Raw genomic sequence first — 15,514 nt, 5'->3', positions numbered from 1 at the left:
CTCCTTACTTGAGTTTCTCTCGCGGTGTGATGGGTGCTCTTGTTCCGACGTTTAGCAGTGTGCCGCCATCTTGGGCTCTTCCAGCACGGCCCCTCTCTTTCCTATTTTGGTCTTTATTCCTTTCGCCTTACTCTGGGAGGCTGCGCTTCTTGACACTTTGTCCCTTGAAACTTCACATGTCCTCGGCTCCGCTTGTGGGTCGTTACGGGCGATTTCGCTGTCTCTTTTTGCCGTTCTTTGTATCAGGGTGACGGAGGCTACCGACTTAGGCGTCTGTCCTCCTCGCCATCCAAGCCACGCTCCCAAGCTGTGATGGTTCTGACTCTCTCCTCCTCAGTAGAGCTCCTAGTCCACAAGGAACCCTGGTAAAGAAACAGTGGACAGATTTGCAAGGGATGCCCCATGACACATTTTATGGTGCAGCCTTCGTGCTGTTGCTATGGCGACTCATCACCTGTGTGTGCTTGCTGTCGTACCTTCGGATGAGGCAGTTGAGAGGGTGGTGTTAGCTAGGGACAGCGCCCGACGCTCGCCCATGGATTGTGCACTGACCGGTTTTACTGTGGCCCCTCTTGCTCAGGGACTGGCATAGCTTAGCTGAGCTCCATGTTGATTATGACAGGAGGGCAGGTGTTTACCTAAGCCTCAGGCAGCACACAACCACACACACACACACACACACACAACCACAAACACACACAACCACACTTACAACCACACACACATAAACACACACAACCACACACATAAATACACACAACCACGCACACAACCACACACACAACCACACATACAACCACACACAAGCACAACCACACACAACAATAACCATACACACAACCACACACACAACCACACACACACAACCACACACACACAACCACACACACACAACCACTCACACAACCACACACACAAACACAACCACACACAACCACACATACACATACATCCACACATACAACCACACACACAACCACACACACACACAACAACACAACCACACACACAACCACACCATCAGTGCGCACTTTCACCAGACACAAACACCACCAGCTGTCAGTGCACGCTTTCACCGGGCACAAACACCACCAGCCGTCAGTGCACGCTTTCACCGGGCACAAACACCCCAAGCCATCAGTGCACGCTTCCACCAGGCACATACCACCAGATGTCAGTGCACGCTTTCTCCAGGCAAACACACACCACCAGACGTCAGTGCATGCTTTCACCATGCACACACATACAACAGGCGTCAATGCACACTTTCACCAGGCACACACACACCACCAGCCGTCAGTGTACACTTTCGCCAGGCACACACCATCAGCCATCAGTGCACGCTTTCACCAGGCTCACACACCACCAGCAGTCAGTGCACGCTTCCACCAGGCACACACACCACCAGTCGGCAGTGCACACTTCCACCAGGCACACACACCACCAGCCATCAGTGCACAATTTCTACAAGCACACACACCACCAGCCTTCTGCATACATCAATTGTTAACGCATCCACAATTAACTATTGTAGCAATCGCAGTATGTCGCACTATACTTTTAAACATATTCATCTAAAGCGCAGCATGCCACCATTGCTACAAAAATAAATACAATTTTTTTTTGCCTACAATTTATAGACTTTTGTTGCAATTGGTGTTGCAATATTTAGCAATGCCAATAGCTCAAACTTAATTAATGCGAGACCTATTGCATTGCAAATGCTTGTTAAAGCTCCTGCTGGCTGGGAGAGACTTTTTGCTTGCTCCAACTTGGCAGGAGATTCAACAAGCATTGGAAATGCAATAGGTCTCGCACCATTAGAGTTAGTGCTTTTAGAATTGTTTATGGGTTTTTTTTGTAAATGTTTAGCATTTTTGTTTCCTGTAGCCAATGCTAAAGAATTACAAATAAAAAAAGCCATAAACATTTCTTAAAGCTCTAACTGAAATGGTCTGAGACCTATTGCACTGTGTGAGGGTGAGGGGGTGAGGGTGAGGGGTTGAGGGTGAGTGAGGGTGAGTGAGGGTGAGGGGTTGAGGGTGAGTGAGGGTGAGTGAGGGTGAGGGGTTGAGGGTTAGTGAGGGTGAGTGAGGGTGGGTGAGGGTGAGTGAGGGTGAGTGAGGGTGAGGGGTTGAGGTTGAGGGTGAGGGGTTGAGGGTGAGGTGTTGAGGGTGAGGTGTTGAGGGTGAGGGTGAGTGAGGTGTTGAGGGTGAGTGAGGGTGAGGGTGAGTTAGGGTGAGGGGTTGAGGGTGAGTGAGAGTAGTTGAGGCTGAGTGAGGGTGAGTGAGAGTGAGGGTGAGTGAGGGGTTGAGGGTGAAGGTTTGAGGGTGAGGGTGAGGGGTTGAGGGTGAGTGAGGGTGAGGGGTTGAGGGAGGGTGAGTGTGGGTGAGGGTGGGTGAGGGTGAGGGAGGGTGAGGGAGGGTGAGGGTGAGTGAGGGTGAGTGAGGGTGAGGAGTTGAGGGTGAGTGAGGGTGAGGGTGAGTGAGTGTGAGGGGTTGAGGGTGAGTGAGGGTGAGGGTGAGTGAGGGTGAGGCTGAGGTGTTGAGGGTGAGTGAGGGTGAGTGAGGGTGAGTGAGAGGTTGAGGGTGAGTGAGGGTGGAGGGTAAGGGGGTGAGGGTGGGGGGGTGAGGGTGAGGGGCCAGCAGATGCGGCCCCTTCATATCCTCTCCCTGATTGTTTGTTATATTTGAAAAATTCAATAAAAATAATAAAAATAAAAAAGAACGCTTTACATTTTGTCTTTGGCCAGAGAAACCAACCTTCTAGGTTATTCCAAAACACTCTCTCTGGCTGTTTATCCAGTGTCGGAATTACTAAGGCTCAGGCTGCAATAAAATAGTTCATTGGGTCAGTCTCAACCTATCCTGTGTGTCAAGTGACAAGAACAGTCCAGAGGGCAGGCAGACCTTTGAATCATGCTAATTTTCAATTTCCAATTGTTTCTCCTTTAGCATATATTGGAGAAGTGGTCGGAGAGAATTATGAAATAAGCAAATTTTTGTTCAGATCTCAGCTATTTCATACTCTTGCTGGCATTTGATTACCAACTCTTTATATGTTTGTAAAAGCTCAGAAATCCTTCAGTTTCCCTTTTGCTCTCGAGGTGCCCACGTGCATTGATGTTCCAAATACTTTATCACATCTAGGTGCAATGCGGTTTAAGGGATGCGTAATAGAAATAATCAAATCAAAATCCAAAATGAGACCAACCCAGTACACTTTATGGGAGACTGGTGGTGGTGCATTAATGTAAACATCTGCTATGAAGCAGGAACTGCACTAGTTACCCAAACTAATGAGAAATTGTCGAAGTCAGATGAAGTAGAGGTTCTGTGGCAAACATGCCACAGCCTCGTACCGCTTAAGAAACATGTGTTTAGCGAGAGGGGTGAGTTGACAGTGAACCCCAAACAGTTATTTTTGGTGGACTATTCACTATTTTTGGATCTAACCCTGAAGGAGTACATATACGCTTTGCCGTCGCTGGCACAGGGTGAAAAGGAGCTTAGCTCACATAAGGCAGAGCTGTCATAGCTTACAAGCGAGAGAGAAACCGCGCGCAGCTTGGCACTCTGGCATCGCTGCCAACGACTAGCAGTAGGCCAGTTTTAAAAATGAGCAAATTATCTCGTATGTAAGGAAGGAATAATGGCTCGGATGCGAACCATCTACGCAGCCTTTTCAACATGCAATATGGGAAAAATATTATTTAGTAACTCGTTTGCGCGATGACAATTAGCAAGTCTTGAAACAGCTGTTACTACATTTGATCAACATAAATTATTAGTTAAAACCAACTGCTGTCTTCAAAAGTATCATCTCTGAGCTAATTAGTTTTCTATTTACAACGGATGCCTTCTCCGAGTCAGGCTTCGCTAGCACCACGCCAGCCCCTCTCAATGTCTCGAATTCTGAACTCATTAACTAGAAAAAAAATGCATGTACAGGCAAAAACAAAGCCCCTGTAATTGCCGCATTTTCATGTGCTGTTCAGTTTGTCGACACAGGAGGGGAAATTTAAATATTGCGCCACATCACTTTGTTCAAACCTACGCAGCAAATAAAAGCTGCACAAGGCACCACAGATTGGCGGCGCATCCTGATTGAATTGAAATTGCTCCAGAGAGACACCTTAATCCAAAATATGAGCAGGGAATGAGGCTGAGGTTTAGCTGACAGACATTTTTCCACCTACACTAGGAGAAAAAAATGTGTACTCAGAAAAGCATTGCTACCACATTACCGCCTCCACGATAGGAGCAGAGCAGGCGCCAAGTGGCTGCTGTGCCCTGCAGGCACCAGAGATATGATTACCTCAGGATAAATGAGAGGGGATTCAATTCTCGTCTTGTCTCGAACAGACGGCGGGCAGGGGAGGGGGCGGAGCGGGGAGAGGGAACATACGGAGGGAAGGCCAGATAAGGGGAGGGGGGAGGAGAGTAGGAGGAGGAGAGTAGGGGAGGCACGGCCTAGCGGCCGTGCAATCAAGAAGTGAGGGGGCGGGAGAGTAGGCAAGGCAGGCGGCTGGGGGGAGGGGGGAGGAGAAATGCGACGCGACATGGTAGGCAGGGGAGGGGGCGGAGCGGGGGTGTGGGAGGAGTGCGGGAACAGACGGCGTGGGGAGGAGAGTAGGAGGAGGAGAGTAGGGGAGGCACGGCCTAGCGGCCGTGCAATCAAGAAGTGAGGGGGCGGGAGAGTAGGCAAGGCAGGCGGCTGGGGGCATGTGCACGCGCTTTTAAGCTCAATGCGCATGCGCATTGAGCTTAAAAGTCACGGGCACTGCAAGGAATCGCCACGATTCCTTGCAAGTTGGACAAAGAGTGGCTAAGCCCCCATAGTCTCGCTTGCTCGATGCGCATGCGCATCGACAGGCGAGACCTAAAAACGCCCCTCTAGGCGGCAGCAAACACAGGTTTTTCCCTGCCCATGCCTGTTGCGGGCACACATTTATATAAAAATATGTATTTATTTATTGTAGGTACATATATGAGGAGTTAAGCATAGTAAAACCTTGCTTACCCATAGAAATTGCCCTTCACGATATTCTTGTCCACATGATATTTTAGCTATAGTGGTCATTCATCAGCTCCTTTAGGACATTATTGTTGGAAACTTTCGGATCCTTACTCCAATAGGAGAAAAAATGAAGGACATGTTACTACGGTATTAATATCTAATTCTGTGTGATTCACGTTTCATCCTTTTTCGATCTTTATTTGCAGGTCTTTCTTTCATTGACATGTTTCCAAGTCACATCGCCTCAACGAGGGCTGCGAAATTGTCACGGCACCACTTGGTGGCAGTATAGGACCACAAAATCAAAGGAGACTTGTTCGCAGCATTGTAAACAGGATTTACTGCTTTCGCTTTCAGGAGATATATGAAACATCTTCTTCGTCCCTCATGCTGATGTTGTAAACTGCTTTGTCATTTAGTACAGACCTCGCAGTAAACAACAGACCTTCTGTGGATAGAAGTGCCAGTACTTGCTGAAGACATTCAGCTGCATATAGACTAAACGTTCACCCAGGGCAGCAAGCAAAGCTGCTGCACTGCATTGCATGAAAGGGGGAGAGCAGAAATGCTTCATATTTACATAGTGGTATGGAGAATGTATGCTCCCTCTTTGCTCTGGTGCACGGTGTGCTGCCGAGCACCTGCATTGGCAGCCTTGCACCTGTGTTGAGGCAGGGTTGTTTTTGTGCACGACGGGACACTTTCCTGCCAAAACAACAATGCTTAGAGGTGTTTTCCTTTTCCACATGTGCTACAGGATGCAGCACAAGTTGATAGAAGAAAGATATTTCTCTCTTATTACGCCGCACTGGGGAAGACGTAATATTTGATGAATTGCCAGATTTACTAGCTCTAGTAAATGTGGGGGTGCGACAAAAAAATCTATTTGTGGATGCATGGGAACGCCCTTGTTCCATGCATGGGAGCGCCCTTGTTCCATGCATGGGAGCGCCCTTGTTCCATGCATGGGAGCGCCCTTGTTCCATGCATGGGAGCGCCCTTGTTCCATGCATGGGAGCGCCCTTGTTCCATGCATGGGAGCGCCCTTGTTCCATGCATGGGAGCGCCCTTGTTCCAAGCATGGGAGCGCCCTTGTTCCAAGCATCGAGCGCATTCCACGTTGAAATGTAATGTAATGCAGCGCAAGCTGCTGCGTTGAGTTACATTTCTTCACTGAGCCGGGCAAAACCAAGCAAATCCGGCCTTGCATGGCTTTGTAAATTCCAAATAATACCCCACATCCACCACAGCAACAGTGGAGGAAACTCCTTTTCCTACCTCACTGTGGAGTCCTGGAACGGCCTCCACTTCACCCATGGACCTCATCATCTCTGCTGGAATTCAGAAAAGGACTCGAGGCCTGGATGAGCTAGCTCCCTGCAGCAGTGGACTCAGAGCCTGGGGTGGGGTCTCACAGGTGATTAGCTGAGCTATACAAATCCAGATTTATTGATTGATTGTGTTGCCCTGCATCACCTTGCATGATGAAAGGGCAAGGTAAAGGTTTAGTCATTCGAGGCCTCAGCAGTCAATTTGCCAGTCCCTCGCTGTCAACAGACAGCAATTGTTTCTCTGCGGTTTGGTTATCAGCTTGTATCTCACATTTTGGTACTGGGCATTTTAATATCGATGGACTGTGGATATCTGAGCCTCAATCTCCTGGTGAAATACTCAAAGAAATGTCCCCATTGGTTGTATGCACATTAGGTAGCCAAATTACAGTGTTATAAAGTTATTCCAACCATAAGGTTTATTTTAAAACATTAATCCAACCGGTATGTATGCAAAGCTGGAACAGATTTAAAAGTTATAACAATACGCTCTACAGTCCAAAAATGTGCAAACAAGTTAAGTCATAAAAAAAATCGGATACAAAATAGTAACAGCCACAATACAAAAGAAGCAGATTGTAACAATCAAGCGATCCACAAAGGATTCGAACTTCAGTACATTTTTGAAGCGGAAGAAAGAGTGTTCAGCAAGAAGCTTTACACTCAGGAAACCCACAAAGAGAGCGATCTGTTCCCTCTTGAAGTCAGGAGAAAGTCTGCCTGACTAACGATGAAACGCCGATTAAATATACACTGAACAGTTTCTAGAACATCCATATCTTGTTCCCACCACTGACAGCCAATCCCTGAACCGCATTTGAGGGGAGTCGACATACTCCTTAAGCCATCCCCACACAATTAGGTATGCATCTGTTAACCTTTGATGTTGCACCCTCCTGGTACACCGTGTACAGGAGGCCTTCTCTCATCGTCGTTTCTTCACAATCATTGCCAACTTTCCTCTCTCAGGCCTCACTAGGAGCAATCTAATACATAAGCAGAATATCACACCTGCAGAGGTGAGAAACCAGCATACTGGCAGTGTTAAAGCAAACATTTTCAGCTAAGGCCTAATGTCAAGCTAACTTAACTCGAGAATCAAAATGGATGTACATTGCAGTAGTGGAGAAGTGTGGCTCACCGGTTAGAGGAGGCTGACCCAGAAGCAGAGGTCGGCCCGGGACCAGGGTTCAATTCCCGACACGGCAGGGTACGGAACCAATGTCAGCGGGCTTGATAAATCTCGCCTCGGTGCCTCGCTAACCATGGGTCCCACGCTGCAACTCTGGGCAATAGCTTGCTTAATCTCCACAACGGCCCCCTCGCTGCTGGGGATGCCTGGCTTCACCTTGGGGATGCCCAATAGGGACCATCTCACAGGGAAAGCCAGGACGGGTTCCCCAGCGGTACACAGTGCCAAGAAACCCTGGGGTGAACGTGCGCTCTACAAATTCATACTAACATAACATAACATAAATGTGTGGGAAGCAAGCAGTCAATGTTAAACATATATATGGAACATGGTTACATCAGTTCCTGAATTTCTCTAGTACACTTTATGTGCAAACTCCTGGCAATTTTAATGATTACATACGATTAATTCAGTTAAATGTGCCACACATGTTAATGAAGTTAGAGCACATCTTGAATATAAATGTGATATATAAGTACATACATGTATATACATGACATATGTAGGGTGGATCCAAGTTACTGTGCTCTAATATTAATACTTTATGGTGAGGGGATAAGGTCCTGGGGGTCGAATAAGAAACCTATGTCCCTTAGTACTCCCTCAACAGACACTTTATTTTGTGCAACTTACATTTCAAAGATGATACCCTATGCAAGGAGATATTGTACTCCATTTTGAGGCCTCATCCTGTAAATTCTACCGGAAAACCAGAATACTTGGCAAACAAGCTAACAAAAGCAGGCCAAAGTAGATATTTGAGAAGCTCCAACTCCCTGTTGCTCATCCTACCAAAAACCAGAAAGAAGAAAACTGAGGACTGCTCCTTCACTGGAAATGCCCCCAAAATATGGAACTCTATCCCCCCGCATATCAGAACTATACCATCCTATATGGAATTCAAGAACCAACTCAAATCCTTGTTCCTCATCCGTTCCCTAGGTCCTAGATGACCAGGATCACCCAAGAAATATGTGCCATCTCTGTATCCTTCTACCAAAAGCCCTACTGTTACGAACTTTTCCTCCTCCAATGCTGTCTTTTGGGGATCGCCTTTATTTGTTACGTGTCTTGTTGTTTCACCTCGTCATTCTTTTACTGTAAAGCGCTCTGCTACCCTGGGGTCTTGTTAGCGCTATAGAAAACTTCTAAATAATAAAGGTCCTAACTCAGCTGATGGAAATCTATGAAGATTGCAGATTTCCATGTGCACGTCTCACTGTTACCTTGTGGATTTTAGACCTGCAGAAAATCTTTAAGGGTGAAGGTGAAAAGCACCTTAACCTTTTTTCTACTGAAAAACTATTGTCTCAACACTATCCTTGAAGCACTCACCTCGGAATGTCTTCCATGTTTGAATTTCTTAAATGTAATGTGTGGGTGTAAATGTCCAAAGAGGTTCGTTCTATAAATCAAGTAATTTACGACATTTTTACATTGTGCGCACCTGAAATTAGGTGTGGAAAACAACATGTGAATTAACTCAGATCTCACCTAAGGGCATCTAGATCGAGGGCTCAGATTACAGCCTCAGAAAATTATTACATCTAGGAGTCTTTCATGTTTCTCAAACTAAGCAGTTGTCTTCTTCATTTCTTTTAGTTAGAGCATTTGCAAGGCCACAAGTGCTCTACTTCCTGGACCATTGTACGGTATCTGTAAGTGCTCTGCTTCTTGGACCATCTTATGTTGGGTGTAAGTTCTCTAATTCCTGGAGCATCTAACGGTGTCTGTAAGTGCTCTACTACCTGGACCACTGTACAGTGTGTGTAAGTGCTCTAATTCCTGCACCATCGTACAGAGGGTATAAGTGCTCTGCTTCTTGGATCGGTAAACGCCCAAAATATCGAATTCGAAATATCAACAGGGCAGAATGTCGAATCCAAAATATAGAGAGGACAGAATATCGAATTACCAAAATATAGTTGGTCAGAATATCGAAATTGAGGTAGGAAATATTTAATTCCATAATATCGAATTTAAAATTTCGTTTTCCATAATATCAAATTTTTTTAGTGTTATGTTTGGTAGTATATGTGTTAAAATTATATAATATTTTTGTAATGTATGTTTAATTTTTTAAAGGAATGAATGTTATGTAATTTATTTTTTGCGTAATTTAATTCCGTAGCAGGTTGTGGGTTTATAGGGGAATAGGGTGGGAAGTAATTTAATTATAATAAATTAAATATTAATTTTAATGAATTATTAAATATTTTTAATGTAATTTTGCATTTTAATTCTGTAGCGGGTTGTGGGTTTATAGGGGAAAAGGGTGGGAAGTAATTTAATTGTAATAAAGTAATTTTTTTATTCATATGTATTGATAATTAATTGATTGATAATGAATTATTAATTGGTAATTAATTTTAATTAATTGATAATTTTAATTAATTGATTAATTGATAATTATGTTAATTGTATTCATTTATTATTTGGAGCGGGTTGTGGGTTCATAGGGGAATAGGGTGGGAAGTAATTTAATTGTAATTAAGTAAATATGTATTTTTATTTCATTCACATTTACATTTATTGGTAATTAATGTATTGTTAATTAAATATTAATTGGTAATTAATTTTTATTAATTGGTAAATGATGGTTATTAATTTTTTATTGGTATTGATAATTAATGTATTCTTATTTTAATATTAAATCATTACTTTCCCTACTGTTGCACTCTCTGGAGTAGGAATAGTAATTTTTACCCTTCCGCTATCCAACGCTTTCCCTACTGTTGCAATCTCCTGAGTGGGAATAGTAATTTTTACCCCTACGCTATCCAACTCTTTCCCTACTGTTGCATATATGCAACAATGAGTTTGATAAACAAGAGGAAGCCTGCCAGCTTCCTGTGCTTGTTTTAGCTCTGCAGTATTGCCAAATGGAACACTGCTCTGTTGGTGTATCCCCAATCTTTAGCAATTATCATTTGTTTTGTTGTCGGGTGCTTTTATTTTTGATGTGAAATAGTGAGCTTTTCCATCTCTGACCAATTTAATCTTTAAGGATTCTTCTAAAAAGGCTTGTGTCCCCACCTTCTGAAAAGGTTTCATGAGCCATTGCAAATCCCCTCTTAGCTCCACAGTCACATGACAAAAATCTGCACTAGAAAAGAGTGACCATCAGAAAAAACTCTTAAGCATGAAGATGCATTATCTTACATCTGAAAATTCACCATGTGTACTATCAGACCCTCTTTAGGGGCCACAATGCAGGCAGAGGATATTGGACCCCAACTGTGGTGGTTTGGGTGGTTTGACAATTGTATTGTATTGTATTGTAATTGCATTTGTATAGCGCTTACTACCCCATACGAGGCGTCGAAGCTCTTTTCGGCAAGTAGCACGCTACTCCGGGGCCCATAGAGGATTAGTGTTGAATTAGTATAGTGAAACATGCAAGTACATTTTAAGTGGTGGATATGTTAGTCAGTTATTTGGATTCTGAAGATAGCAGAAAGATAGAAGAGGAAAAAAGGTTTGCATTTATATAGCGCTTCTTACCACTGATTCTATGCTTCTGTGAACTGGACAGTGTGGAGAGGGTTCCACTAAGCCCAGTTTTCAGAAGCAAGCCACCCCAACCACCACAGTGGCGAGCGCGAGGAGCCAGGCTTCTCAGTAGAGTAGTGAGGGGAGAAATAGCTCCGGAATCAACAGCCAAACAACAGAACAATAACATGTTGTCCGTCCCAGTGTTATCTTTAAGAAAAAGAAAGTACTTTACATTTTACAGTAAAGCTAAATACAACACAATCTTAGTGACATCATACAGGGTTGTCGTATGTTGTGCTAACAATGCAACACTGCGATCCCCTTTCCTTCCTGGTAAGCATACTCTATCCCACTGGGATTGCTATCCCTCTATTAATGTTAGCTCTTTGTTGTGGGCATAGGCAAGGATTAAGCTCAGGTGCAGACAGCTCAAACGTTTTCAAGCATTAACCAAGCAACTGAGTTCAATGGGGCATATTACCAATGAGTTTCGATAATTATCGCAAAGCGCGCTTAGCGCTGTTTTTCTTATCGCCGGCTATCTCTGGATTTTATTGCCGTGATAGCACGGTATTATCAACTCTCATCTCAAAGGCGATAAGAAATCTAGCGATAGCGGGGAAAAAAAAACATTATCACAAGAAATCCAGAGATAACTGAGCAGCAATAATAGAAAAGCTCGCTGATACGATAGCAACAAGGCTAAGTCAGGTTTTTTGCAGGCGTTAGAATCATGCGATAATGGTGGCTTAGCGCGCCTTTAGTTATCGCTTCGTTCTTCAGGGGCCGTGTTGTTAATACCGAAATGTTGGTTTTGCTATCATTTCTCATGTTGTATTAGGAGGGAGCGCCTACTTTGCATCTCATTAGTGAGAGCTATCGCTGTCATGAGATGCGTTACAAAATCGGCTGCTAACATGCACTAATGCATATTAGCAACGCCTTGATAATATTGAGAAAAAAAGTCTCCGCTTTTTCGGCGCTATGTGCCGAAAAAGCGGCGATATATCTCTTGATAACATGCCCCAATGTTTCTAGTGGTTTTTGTGCCTAAAGTCTCAAGTAGGTTGTGACAGGATCACCTGCGCCCCTCAGTCTTTCTCATTCCTGGTGCAGCTCAGACTTGTGTGCTTGGCGTCCATCCGGGCTATGCACTGGGTACATATGGCATTCCTGTCGTCACAGGGTAGATATCTTCATTACAGGATAGCACCGCAGTTGCAGTGCATAGGACAACATTTGCAATCTTGCCTCTGGGAGGTAGGTAAATGCTAAAGCAATAGTCTTCAACAACAGTGGCCCTCTGGTGGTCATCTGCAGACTGGCATTCACTTTGCGATGGTTGTGTTCTCCAGGCCAGGAGACTGGTGATATCTGGGGACAGTTGTGGCCTCTGAGCCACTTGGGATTCAAGCAACTTCTTCTTGACGGCAGAGGCAGCACAAGTTACTGGGCAAACAGTAGACTGCCATGGACCAATGACTCACTCGTTCTTTCAAAATTGTATTCACAGCTCCTAAAAAACTGTGTGTAGAGACCAGGGCACCCCTTCATAGCACAGGTCACTCCTGGATTGCTCTCTTGGGATCGACTGCTTCCTTCCAATGTTATTCACAATGGAAACATGCTGGACCTCTCCACTCAGACAGTCTCTCTGCCTGCAGGATGAGGTATGCTCCTTCCCTCTCTCAGAAGACAGGAAGACTTCTTGGTTCTTCAGGCAGGTCCTCAGCTTTTTCAGCAGAAAGTGTTGACTTTAGGTAATGTTCCCTCACCTCTGGGAGATTGCCTGTAAGGCACACACCAGCCCTGATTGCCCCCCATTTCTTTGAGTACTCTGACTCTGCTGAGCACTTCCTTTGCACTGACCTTTCTTGGTCAAGAAGGACTTGGGACTACAACAACGTGGGTTGGTTTTGATCCTATTTTTTTTTTTTAATCTTTTTTTTATTAGCAGAGTAAGCATGAATACATACACATCAAGATCGTTACAGTGAGGTTCCGTGAATTCTGAACCTGGGTCATAAAGGTTATGGTTCCGTTACGATTTTGGTAATAGCGAACCGTAAACAGTGAGCTCAGCAAGTATGAGTGTTTTCGTCATGTTACACCGATGGATTCACTGTGTATTTGACGATTTCGTCCTGAACCCTTGGGTTCCATTTTGTGCATGGCAGCCATTTTGTGGATTGCCCTCACATAGGCTGATGACTGTGGCCAAACAGTCATTTGGACACATACACCTTAGCTTGAGTTTGTGCTGACTTCTGTTTGACCTGAGCGAACTGACCCTGTTGCCTAAAGCCAAACCTGCCAAACCAGTTCTTGCCCTTTAGCTGATCAAGATTAGGATCAAAGAGCAGGACATTGTTGAGTTTATTGTACACGCACACACCCCTTTATCTTGCTTCTATCTGTTTCTGTTTCCATCTTTATGGTCTATTTATGATGTGGGTTTGTCCGGCCTTGTCTAAAGAAGAATGTTGGGTTTGTTTAATAATTTATTATGGGCTGGACAACTGAAATGTGGGTTTTTCATCATACAATGCTTTGGTCGTGTATACATGGGATTGGTCAAACTGTAAATAAGGAATGTTGGGTTTTTTGCATGCTTGCAAAAGCTAGGACTGCCCCTTACTTTTGTGCTGAGTCATGTAACCCTAAAACATATACAAGGCCTCTGTCATCTGTATTCCTCAGACTGCCTCATTCAATTGCTAAGGCAGTTGGGTGACGTAGCCTCACTTAATTAAGTTTAATAAAGATGTCTTTTTCATATTTCAGCTTCTGTGCCAAGTTCTTTATTGATATTAGTAAGACCCCTGAGAATGAAGATTTTTAATTTCCTCAAATGGCGCAGCCAACGCGGGGCTCATCAGAGAAGTGACTTTCTGTGGGAGTGATCTTGTCAGGAGACTGAAATCTACTGAGGAGGACAGAACAAGATTCTACTAAGAAGGTACTCTGTGCACAGGGATTCTGGAGATTCTTTTTCAGCAGCCCAGTATATTTCTGATCTTCCTGATTTTGATCCTCCACATGATGTCACTCCTGACTGAGAACATTTTTGGCGTGAGTATTATAAAAGACGTTAGGTCATGTAGAACCTGACAGTTAGAATTTGGATAACGTTTTGATTAGTAAAAGTAAGAGTTAAGTATAAGTGGGTCGCTCCCAGTCCTTTGTTCTTTGGTTCTGTGGTTCTTTGCTTAGTTTGTTTGGTCCTTAGTTTTATTTGAAGATTGCAATTTTCAAAAACCGAGGGTCTTGTATATTTACGAGTGTATCGATAGAGATAGCCCCTTGAAGTTTGAAGCTAGATTAGTGAGCTATAAGACGCCTGATCTTAACAAATTTGGAGATTTGTGTTGGCCAACTTTGTATACGTTTGGATTAGCCGGCTTCCCCTAAAGGGAATATCTAAATAGGTTAGATTTAAAAACATATTTCTTCCTTGGTGATTTTGTATCCCCAGGGAATTAAAATATAACATAATACAAAACAAGGATCCTTTGTTCTGCGCAGTTTTATGAATGAAGATATGCAGAACGATTTTGTTTGGTGTTCTGCTAGCCAAAGCTAGTGAATTGAGTATATTTTCGCTTCTTGGACATACATCAGTCTGTTGGGCTGTTTTTGTGGTCTTTTGGAACACTATTGAGAAGCGTTTCTTGTAAATATGACTTACAACTTGTAATTGCAAATGGTTTGGTTCAAGTACAGTCTGTAGACTGTTCTTGGTGTCTGTCCTGAGTATTGATTTATGGGTCAAATGTGTGTTTTAATGTCTATGTGGTTTTCCCATTAGTGCAACTTCTGTAAGTGAATAGCGATGGCGCTATTCACGAAAATGCATGGCTAAAGCGCGCTGTATTGTATGTCCTGAGTATTTTGACCCCTTTTTGTTTATGTCTGAAATTAGCTAAAATGTGTGTTTGTGGTTTTTTATGTTTTCAGTCTATTAAGCAAAATTTTGTAAACATATTCTTGGGTCTGTTGCTAATTACAAATTGTCCTTTTAAAGTGGCACAAACATTTTGTCATGTTATAAGTTAGGCTTCTGTGCTTAGGCTTACAAATGAATGCGTCTAAAATGATAGGCAAGGGATGCAGCTCGCTTTTATATGTGGAATTATCAAAATAATTGGGTTTATAAAAAAAAAAAATTTAATTATGAAAAATAATTATTAAAAATAAGTGCTACAAAATTCGTTTTTTACTATTCATGAAGCTTAATGCTCATGCTGTGACCTCCTAGCATTATAATTTAATTTAAGTTGTGTTACACTGCATAATGAGGACATTAGCAATATGGAATTTTTACTTAGCGCAGGCGTACAAAACTAATTTTTATAAGGATTTACATGGGATATGTCTCATGTCCAACCTCTGCAATTTATAAAGAACATTCTGAGGATGATTAATATGTAAAACAATTATAGGATATTTATTTTTAAGTACCCCTAATATTAAAGTC

The sequence above is a fragment of the Lissotriton vulgaris genome, chromosome 4_1 (assembly GCF_964263255.1).
Source record: "Lissotriton vulgaris chromosome 4_1, aLisVul1.2, whole genome shotgun sequence".
NCBI lineage: Eukaryota > Metazoa > Chordata > Amphibia > Caudata > Salamandridae > Lissotriton > Lissotriton vulgaris.
Note: the sequence above shows the minus strand (reverse complement) of the source record.